This window comes from Myotis davidii, unplaced genomic scaffold (genome assembly GCF_000327345.1).
Source record: "Myotis davidii unplaced genomic scaffold, ASM32734v1 scaffold1246, whole genome shotgun sequence".
NCBI lineage: Eukaryota > Metazoa > Chordata > Mammalia > Chiroptera > Vespertilionidae > Myotis > Myotis davidii.
Window position 1 is genome coordinate 512,726 of NW_006297510.1, and position 11,388 is coordinate 524,113.

Below are 11,388 nucleotides of genomic sequence, written 5' to 3' on the forward strand. Positions count from 1 at the left end.
GGCCCCCGAACGGAGGGGATGATGTCCTTCCACGCTGGACCCTGGACTTTGAAGCCCCAGCGGAGCGTTTGGGGATGAGATGAGAACAAACGCACCAAGGTTGGAGTTGTTGAGATCGCGGGGAAGGTTAGTAGTAATTGTTCTGAAAGAGGTTTGCAAATGATTGTGGGCAGGTGTAGAGTAAGGGAAAACATGGTCTACGTTCATTTAAAGATCACATGAGGAGTCCTCTGAGGGCCAACAGATTAGAGTTATTATCACTGGAGTTCTATAGTTTAGTGCTCATTAAAGTTCATAAAAGCAGGATTTTGAGGGGTGGCATGGGGAACAAGTTGGGTTATAAAGTAAGCTGCATATAAAGGTTCATACTGTTGATGAAAAGCATTTGTCCTTACTGAAATGTAAGGACAATTTCAATTTTTTGAAAATTGCTCAAGAAAACTTGTCACCTTTGGTCCAGACAGGGCTTGTCAATTCCATGTGTTCTTCCGTGACGTTTGTCAAACAGACAATACTTTTGGCATGTGATGTATTTATTTCTGGTTTGTAAAAACAAGACTGAATAGGGAAAAACGATTTGACAATTTGTAAAGCTCCTTTTGCACACTTTTTATTTTGAAAGTATAAGGGGATTTACTTTTTTTCTTTGCAAATGCTTTACAAGACATTGTAAGAAGAAAGAATCATTTAGATCAAAAAAGGGCTTTTGAGATGGGAGTTTACTTTTTCACAGTATTAAATTTTAAAGGGTATCACTCATGGTATATTTTGTGATGATGTTTTTTATGAACACTGGAAGATTGCAAGCATAAACACATACATAGTTTTAAATCAGTGTATGATATGAAGTTTTTCACCTTGAGCTTTCCCCCTCACCCATTTGCCTATGGCTTAATCAAGGAAAAAACTCAGTGAAGGTAAATATTAAATATGTAATCTTCATCTTTACGTTAGAATTTAGGATTGTAATAATCTATATTCTGTCACTCTGAATTTTCTTTCACATATTTGATAGTCTTCTCAGTTAGATACCACACTCTGTACAGTTTGTGTTGGAACAAAGGGAATTAACATTGATTGTATTCAGGCACTGGGCTTGGTGAATTATGTACTTTTATATTTAATCCTCATAGCTACCCTGTGCCAAAGATAACGTTATTCCTATTGTACAGTATTCAGTATCTTTCCTGAGGAGGTGATATAGCTGGTAAATTGGAGGGCTAGAACTTATGTGTGTCTGATTCTAGAATGTGTTTTTTCTATTATGCTCTGCATAAGTGTATGTGCTGACTGATACAGATTTTATGAAAGTGGAAATTTTTGTCACAAAGAGACCTTTCAATTCTGTTGCTAATCTTGAAAGCTTTCAGTGTTCTTGGCTGAAGATAATCTTAAGTTTTTTCCCCCAGATGTCTTCATTTTCTAGCCAGAGGTAACATTTTAGCAGGTCCACTGATTAGTAAGATTTCCTAGTAGCCGAAGTGACCTATCTGAAAGATAGTGTTCACTATCTTTGTCTCCAGTTTCAGCATGCCCAATGTACTTTAAATGTTCTGTTTATTCTGATCCTGAATAGTTTTTCAAATAATATTATTAAAATAAAATACCAACTATTTATAGGGGTTTGAATTTGCTTTATCATAGCTTGGAGGTATACTAGTACATACACCAACCTGCAAGTGGAGTACTTGATAACAGATACTGTTTTTCTTCTCTTTCATTTAGTGCAGAAGTTTTGGACCTAGTTTGGGGTTTACAGAAAACACAGTAGCTATTCTGGGATCCAGCATAATCTTCTGTGGGGCTAGGGAGTAACAGACCTTCGAGATTCCAAGCAGTATCTTAGATGAAGTGAAACAGCAGGAACATCTTGCTTAGTGCCACGGCCATTGGTTACTTTTATCCCCCATTGGTCTCTGCTCTTGCATCTTTGATGTTCTGCTGAGCTTGCCATCCCAGTCATTATCTCTGTTTAAGAGAGTTCAACTGGAAGAGTAGCTGCTAAAAAATTTTTTAAAGCGATGCTAGCTGGCACTCATCCTTTGCAGGTCCTTTGATTAGATTTACTTGTCGAATTAATTATCCCTGGCTGCAATTTCAGGAGAAGTTATGGAAGTTGGGATTTGCTGCTCCATCTTTTAAGAAGTAAATTGGACGTCTTTAGTTAAATAGCCCTGTCTCAGAAACATGGGTATTAGAGGCAGAGGGAAAAGAAGTCCTGTGTTCCTCAGGATGTGTCTGCATGTTTGTGATATATGAAGTTTGGAGCTTTGCTTGAAATAAAACCTTGGGATCCTGATGGGCAATATTTGGTCTGAATGAGCAAGATTTTCATTAGAGGCAGACTCCCAAGAAAGAGTTAAGTACACCTCCTTATTTGTGAAGGTAATTACTCATTGTATTGGGCTATTGGAGTGAAAAAATCGACAAATGATAATGTGAGTACTCTTCAAGTAAATAAAGCCTTTCTGAAATGATTCATATTGCCTCTATATAAATAAAAGACACCAGGAAATTGTCTCCGATGTTTTTAGAAGCTTATTTTCATACCTTCTGCATAATAAACCTCATGGCCACAAATATTCATTTGTCCAAGAGTGAAATGGAGCTGATGAAATATTTGGAACTGTCAAAATGAATTAATCCTAAATACTTAAGAATATTTATTATAGTTTAATTCATTGGTAGGTCTATTAATTTGTTCAATCCTGCAACATCCCACTTCCTTCCTGCTTCAAATTTCTCTTCTTACTTTCCTTCCTCTCTTTTGGACTATTACTGCTGGTGCATGGAGCCTTCCTATAGTTCTCAGCTGACACAATGAAGTCTTTGGCAGAGTGGATATTGACAAGGAGGGCAACAAAACTTAAAGTCCTCTTCCTTTCGATTCACTCTGCTCGAGGAGTTCGAGACCTGGACAAGATCCCATAACCCACTTTGTTATTTTTTTAACTTATTGATGAGAGACAGGAGAGAGAAACATTGACTTGCCGCCCCACCTATTTCTGCTTTCATCGGTTGACTCTTATATATGCCCCGACTGGGGATCGAACCCACAACCTTGGTGTATTTGAACAACCCTCTAACCAACTGACCTCCCTGGCATGTTTCCATTTTTTCTTGAAAGGAGAAAGAGTGGCCAGAGTGAGGGAGGAAGGGCCTTGATACTGCCACGGTTTCTCTTTTTCTTTTCCTTCCCTCTCCTAAGTGTTAAAGAGGCAAGTTTTTAAAAGCCCATCGGCTCCAGGAGCAGGCACTGTTCTCTTGTCCTCTTTTTCAGCCCACCCCAAACCCCACACTTTTGACTTGTTCCTTTTAGCTGCTATCCCACCCTTCATCCGTCTCTCCCAAGTAGGTCTTGCCTTCCTTATCCCAGGATCTCCTCCCAATGCAGCACTTTTTGTCCTTACCCTGAGGTCTAATGCCCTGCCAGTCAACCTCCTTCATGCCTTTCCTTGTGCTCTGCTTTGATCATGGAAGCCTGGGCCTTTGGTCCTAAGGGAGTCCAGACTCCCAGTTGGGGGAGGGAAGAATTCTACTTCCAGGACTGAGTGGGGCAGGGGTAGTTGCTTTTATTCAAAGTTAAATGCTAAATGGGTTTTCCTATAGGTTTGGTAATTTATTATACTTCTGTAACCTTATGGGTGTTTAAGTTTTTGTGGGTTGGCTTGGAAACCTGGCACATAGACCTTTGTTTCCTGGGAAAGAAAGTTCTGAGGTTCAAATAGATTATTTAAAAAGCCAGCTTGTGCTCCAGAAGTTGGGGTTGCATGCTTTTTGTTAATTACTCGGTGGGATGGTAGGGAGCACACCTTTAGTTCACCTAAATTAGATGTCCTCTGTGGATCAGATGGTTCTTCTGGGAGATAAACTGATAGCTTTTTTAGATTGTCAGTGAAGAATTTCTGAACTCTTCTAAGAATTCAGGCACATTTTTTGAGTTCAGACCATCCCAAGTTAATGTGTGTCATTAAAGCAGATGATAGTGTTGTGGAAAGAACATTTTTTCTTTGTCATAAAGGAATATCTTGTTCCCACTGTATCTTGCTCCTGTTTTGAAACTTTTCAAGGGTACTGGAATTCTTAGTTATTTTACCCTAGATTACTGAGCACTAAACATGGACAGTGTGTTTTACCTGAAGATTTTAAAGTAAACTTTTATTTGTTTGTTGTTGAAGTTAGATGCAGTTACCACTGTTTGTAGTGTTCAATTAAGTGAAGGATTTCAAGGTGATAAAAGCAAAGCAAAATATATTTTAAATTTATTCTCCATAAATGTGCTCAGTTTTAGCATGGTTGCAGGACATATTACTAATAAAAGGCAAGATGAGGTTTTTCATTGGCTGGGAGGAGGTGTCTCCAAACCACTCTTGTTTTTATTTTTTTTAATATTTTATTGTTTTTTTTACAGAGAGGAAGGGAGAGGGATAGAGAGTTAGAAACATCAATGAGAGAGAAACATCAATCAGCTGCCTCCTGCACAACCCCCACTGGGGATGTGCCCGCAACCAAGGCACATGCCCTTAATCAGAATCGAACCTGGGACCCTTTAGTCCGCAGGCCAACGCTCTATCCACTGAGCCAAACCGGTTGGGGCCACTCTTGTTTTTAAAATGAATTTGAGTCAGCTTCCTTTATTTTGAGAGTTTACCAAATTATTTAATTACACATACAGTGCAATGGTTAAAAAGCATGATCTCCAAGGGTAAAATGCTCAAATATCCAAATCTTACGTTTATCTTTTAAAATATGTTTTACTTATCTCAAAGAAGAAGGGAGAGGGAGAGATAGAAACATCAGTGATGAGAGAGAATCAACTGCCTCCTGCACACCCCCCACTGGAGATTGAGCCCACAGCCCAGGCATGTGCCCTGAACTCCTGGTTCATAGGTTGATGCTCAACCACCAAGCCACACTGGCTGGGGCAAACCTTCCTTTTGACACTAACTAGCTCGGTGATCTTGTGCAAGTTGCTCAATCTCCGACCTGTTTCCTCACTTTTGAAATTGTGATAGTGTAATACCTACTTCATAGGATTTTTGTGAGGATTAAAGGAGCCAGAGGATGTATAATATTTAGAACATGCCAAGCAAAGGTAAATATGCTCAGAGTTAGTTCTTTTTGTTATTATTCCTTTGTCATCGTCATTATTGATGCTACTATTTTTACTTTGGCTACCTTCGGAGATGACACCTCTTCTGGTTGTGTGTGAAAGACATTTGTTTATTTGGTAGTAATTTCTAGATATAAAGCTTATTGGGGGTCCAGGCAGAGAAGTATATTAACTATTGGATACATCCAAAATTGGCCATAGTGAAGGACATCCATAAAATATTCAGCCAATTTTTTTCCAGTAACACCATTCCTATTATGTTAGGTATAAGGAACTATGCCACTTTGATTAACTGCAGTGTCTCTATTAAAATTTGTATATATTATGTTGGTATTTGGGAACTGTGTAGAGGGATCTTCAATTTCTAAATGGTCCAATTATAAGAATTTCTTTTTGGAAATCAATTCCGTTTTCCCATAGAAATAATGTCACATGTGGCCTTCAGATTCCCAGGCCAACCCAACGTGTCTGAATTTGAAAACTGGTAATACCATAAAAACTAGCTTCTGTGTATAATAGTGTCTCAATAAGAAGAGCACTGAGTGCATCAAGTACTAAAAGATTATGAACACAATGTGGTGGAGTCACATTCCTTCACAATCCTAGCAAGGACTCCCAAGCTTTGAGCAGAGGAATTTCTTCCCTGGTGGAGGCTGAGGACAGGGTGAGAGTGTGACCTGGTTACTAGAAGGCAGGAGCGTTTTCTTGGTCTGGCTCCTCAGAAAGCTATATAGTATAGTGGTTGCTTTCAAATTTCTGTTCTATCACAGAACTTCTCATCTGTAAAATTTAGTTTTAAGTAATGCCTACCTTACAGGGTTCTTGGGAGGGTTAAATGCACTTTTAAAAGCACCTGGCACATAGGTGAGTGCATAGGAAATGTTATATATTTACTAAATTTTACTGTTCTAATAGAAATAAGCTTCTTTGGAATAATTTTAGATTGGCAGAAAAGTCGCAAAAATACTACAGAGTTTCCATATATCCTTCACCCAGATATACATAGCTGTGGTACATTTGTCACTAACATTGGTACTTTACTATTAGCTAAACTGCAATTTTATTCAATTTCACCAGTTTTTCTACTAATACCCCTTTTCTGTTCTAGGATCTGATCCAGGATACCATGTTATATTTAGTTTTTAAGTTACTGGGTTTTTTTTTTTTTAAGGAGAACAAAATTTTAAGTGTTTTTTATTGATTTCAAAGAGAGGAAGGGAGAGGAAGAGAGAGAATCATTGATTGGCTACCCCCTACAAGCCCCCTACTGGGCATCGAGCCTGCAACCCTGGTGTGTGCCCTGACCAGGAATCGAACCGTGACCTGGTTCATAGGTCAACACTCAACCACTGGGTCACACCGGCCGGGCTTTAAGTTACTTCTTTTATATATATATAAATATATTATTGACTTCAGAGAGGAAGGGAGAGAGAGATAGAAATATCAATGATGAGAGAGAATCATTGCGTGGCTCCTCCTGCAAGCCCCCTACTGGGGATGGAGCCAGCGACCTGGGCATGTGCCCTTGACCGGAATTGAACCCAAAACCCTTCAGTCTGCAGGCCGATGTTCTAGCCACTGAGCAAAACTGGCTAGGGCTTAAGTTACTTTTAATTGTCATTGAGACCTCCAGTTCTTTAGTAAATAAATTTCTGTGGCCATAAACACATTTTCTGATTTAAATTTTCTGCAGGTCCTTGAAAGACCAGGTGTTTCCCCTGGGAATGACAAGTCCAGGGATTCATCTTGGCACTGAACTTTATAGTTTGAAATAAAAGGAGAGAGTCCAATGATAGAGGAAAGACTGGTATGGGGATGGAGTGGAAACAAAAGCATTTTTATAATTTAAAAATGTTTTTACAGAACTAAATTGGGTTGTTTTACATACTGTTCACTTATGATGGATTTAGCTACAAAATGATGTCATTCTTTTAAAAATGTTAAAATTAGTAGAATGCATACTTCATACTATATTGGAGATGGAAGCTAATTGGAATGAATTGGATAAATTGTTTTTTAGTACTTAAAATTATGGTTGATTTAATAAGAAATTAATATTGTTAGTATATACAATAAGTTATTGTCCCTAATTAGTGTATTTGTTTGTTTATATGTACTGGTTGGTTTGTGGTCATGATTGATTTTTTTAAAGTATTTTTCAAGGATACTATATACTATATGTGCCATTGTCATTCTAAATTATCACAAATGCCTAAATTTTATGTCGAAGTTGTCATTTAGTGTAAACAGAAATTTATCAGTTAGGTTGCACATCATGAACTTTACTTTAAAAAAAAAACAACCTTATCTTTTCTGCCCCAGAAATAGCTTTTGGCAATTAGTCATGGATGGCAAAGATATTAATTTTGAGTTGGTAATATTTGGATGAAAATGTTTTCATTGAATAGGAGCACTGCCAGTAAACTAACTCTCTTGGTGGGTGGAAATCCCCTAGAACTTCCAGAAAATTAGTAGCGGGGTGAAGTTAAATAATTTCAGTTGTGCCCACTTATCAAGAGCTGCTTATGACCTTGGACAAATCACCAAACTGCAAAGGACCTTGGTTTCTTCATTAGTAAAATTAGGAGATTTGACTAGATATGTTATTCTATAAGTTCAGTTCTGAGATTTGAAAGACCCTCATATTTAATAAAAATCTATAAGACCAAGTTGCTTGTCTTAGACCTTTATAAATCAACACTGGTCACTAAAGGTAAATATGAATCAATTTATTTGGAGCGGGTAATCTCTTACAAACTAATGTTTGAGAGTCACTAGTTGGTTTGATACTTGTGAATATTTTTTGGTAATTAGCATGTTGTATAAAACTGCTTTTTAAGTTTTTGTTAGTTGATTTTTATGATTTGACCTGAGCAGTGTAAAATTCAAACCTTTTGCTCTCATATCCCCTAACCAATTTTTAAAAATAGGTACGCCTTCATACTTAAAAGAATTTATTGAAGCCTAATATGTATGCAGAGGATGCAGATCAATAGTGGACAGTTTGGTGAGTTTTCACCAACTGAGCACACTGTGTACCAGCACCCACATCAAGAAAGTGAACATTACCAGCCACTTAGAAGATCCTTTGTTTGCTCTTCTGGTCACTTACTACCCTGACTTTTAACATCACAGATTTGTTTTGCCTACTTTTGTACTTTATACAAATGCAATCCTACTGTACTCCCTTCTGCAGCATTATGAATATGAGATTTATCTATATTGTGTGTAGTTGTAGATCAGGGATTGGGAACATCCGGCCTGCAGGCCTTATAAGGCCTGCGAAATCATTTGGTCTGGTCCTACCAAGGACTCGAAATTCAATAAATCTAGGAGCTTTTTAAAAAGGTTTTATTGAAAGTTTTACATATGTCAAGGAGCTTCTTTCATAGCAACATAAATTTATATTAAGTGAATCATAAATATCCAAATGGCCCTTGGCAGAAAATAGTTTCCCTACCCCTGTTGTAGACTATTCCTTCTCATTACTATATATTCTGTTGTGAATATATCACTATATATCATTCTGTTGTTGATGGATATGTAGGTAGGTCTCAGTTTTTGGAGAATGTCTTTGTGACCTTGGGTAGGCAAAGATTTCTTAAACAGGACTTTTTAATTTTAATGTGTTCTAGAGTTTTAAGTAGAGAAAGAATGGGAGAACTGGTTTATTTAATAGGAGCATCTGCAGTTTTTTAAATGTTAATATGTAGTAAAATCTTTTACTCTGTAAATCTCAGGGAAAGGGTCAATATTTATAACCAAATCTTCTCGGTAACAAGGTTTGTGATTTCAGAACTATTTTGGGTAGAATTCCTTCAAAAGTGTCAGGTAGTTCCTTGCCTATTTTGACTAGTACTTATAATAGTGACTAGAAGTGATAATGGAGGGTACCATTGTCTGTTCCCTTAATTAAAGGGAAAACTGACCATTTGTCCACTAAATATGATATTTGCTTTAAATTTTTCCTAGTTACTCTATTAGCTTACGGAAATTTCAATCTGTTAATGACTTGGTAAGAGCTTATATCATGAATAATATTGGATTTTATCAATTGCTTTTCCTACTCTTGCTCCTTGAATTAAAGTATATTGATTGATATCCTAATGTTAAATCCTAATGTTTGCATTCCAGGAAAAAATCCAGTTTGGTTATTACCACATTTTTTCTTTTTATTTGCTTAGAAATTTTGGATCTTTGTTCTTGAGTGAGATTGGCCTTTATTTTGTTTTGGTTTTTTTGCACTGTCCTAGTCAGGTTTAGGTGACCTTGTCAAATGAGTTAGGAATATACCTGTTATTTCTTGTTATTTTTTAGATAACACATATAATAGAGATCATACGACATTTGTCTTTCTGTCTTTTTTTAACTTAGCATAATGCTCTCTAGGTGCATCCATGTAGTCACAAGTGGCAAGATTTCATTATTTTTTATGGCTGAATATTCCCTTGTATATGTATACTACATTTTCTTTATCCATTCATCCATTGATGGATTCTTAGGTTGTTTCCATAATTTGCCTATTGTAAATAATGCTGCAATGAACATGGGTGTGTATATATCTTTATGAATTAGTGGTTTCATTTTCTTTGGCTAAATACCCAGAAGTGGAATTGCTGCATCATATAGTAGTTCTATTTTTAATTTTTGAAGAACTTCCATACTGTTTTCCATAGTGGCTGCAATAATTTATATTCCCACCAACAGTACACAAGGCTCCCGTTTCTTCATATCCTCGCCAACACTTGTAATGCTGGCCTTGTAAAATGAGTTTAGAAGTCTTCTCTCTTCTATTTTTGTAGAGTCTGAGAAGGATTGGTATTGGTCATTCTTTCTCCTTACTAGTAGTCAGTCTGTTCAGATTTTTTATTTCTTCAATATTCATACTTGGTGGGTTGTATGTTTCTAGGAATTGACATATAATTGTTCATGTAGTGTCATGATTCATTGTAGTCTCATGATTCTTTATATTTTTGTGATATCTTTATAATGCCTCCTGTTTTTAGTTTGTTAATCCTCACCCAAGGACATTTTTCCTTTGATTTTTAGAGAGAATAGAAGGGGGGTAGGAGAGAGAGAGAAACATCAATGTGTGAGAAGAAGGCAATTGATTGGCTGTCTCGCTCATGAGCCTGGGATCGAGCCTGCAACCAAAGTATGTGACCCTGACCAGAATCGAACCCAGGACCCTTCAGTCCACGGGCTGATGCTCTATCCACCAAGCCAAACCAGCTAGGGTTTCTGTTTTATTTATTGGAGTCCTCTTTTTTTTTCTTGTTGAGTCTAAAGGTTTGTCTATTATGTTTATCCTTTCAAAGAAACAGCTCTTAGTATCATTGCCCTTTTCTGTTGTCTTTTTCATCTCTATTTTATTTATTTCCTTTCTGGTTTTTGTTATTTCCTTCCTTCTACTCATTTTGGGCTTTGTTCTTTTTTCTAGTTCCTTGAGGTTTAATGTTTTGTTGTTTGAAACGGTTCTTGTTTCTTGAGGTAGGCATTTATTGTTATGAACTTTCCTCTTAGCTTTTGCTGAATATATAAATTTTGGTATGGTGTATTTTCACTTGTCTTAAGGGTTTTTTTAATTGTCTTTTGATTTCTTCATTGACTCATGAGTTGTTCAGTAGCATGTTATTTAATCTCCACATATCTGTGCATTTTCCAGTTTGCTTTTTGTAATTGATGTCTAGTTTTATATAATTGTGGTCAGAAAAGACGCTTGATGTTTTTGGTTTTTTAACAACTGTTTGATAAATTACATGTTTATAAAAATTTGGCCATTATATATTTTGGATATTAACCATGTATCAGAGCTGTTGTTTGCAATCTTCTCCCATTTGATTGGTTGCCTTTTGTTTTGGTTTCTTTTTTGCTGTGCAGAAGCTTTTTAGTTTGATATACTCCCATTCACTTATTTTTGCCTTTACTTCCCTTGCCTTTGTGGTCAAATTCATGAGATCCTTTCTAAGAACAGGGTCCATAAGTTTAGTTTAGTACCTATGTTTTCTTCTGTGTAATTTGTTGTTTCAGATCTTATATTTAGGTCTTCAATCCATTTTGAGTTAATTTTTGTATATGAAGACAAACAGTATATTTTATTCTTTTGCATTTGACCTTCCAATTTTTCCAGCACCATTTATTAAAGAGGCTCCTTTATAAATGGAACTCCCATTTGACCCTGTGATCCCACTTCTAGGAATATATCCCAAGAAACCAGAAACACCAATCAGAAAGGATATATGCACCCATATGTTCATAACAGCATAATTCACAAT

General features: G+C 36.7%; 1 protein-coding gene across 18 annotated transcripts in view; it reads left to right on the top strand.

The window, feature by feature from the left end:
• Positions 1 to 6: 6 nt before the first annotated feature.
• Positions 7 to 11,388, top strand: part of TAB3 (TGF-beta activated kinase 1/MAP3K7 binding protein 3) — a 67,663-nt gene continuing 56,281 nt past the window's right edge. For 7 of the 18 annotated variants that reach the window (XR_001515425.1, XR_001515428.1, XR_001515426.1 and 4 more), the window contains exon 1: positions 1,776 to 2,385. The gene's annotated coding sequence lies outside the window, so the exon portion shown is untranslated. Of the gene's footprint in view, positions 127 to 479; positions 491 to 1,774; positions 2,386 to 9,100; positions 9,129 to 10,164; positions 10,269 to 11,388 lie in introns of those variants that run through there. The other 11 variants (XM_015570126.1, XM_015570135.1, XM_015570127.1 and 8 more) reach the window with 10 other exon arrangements.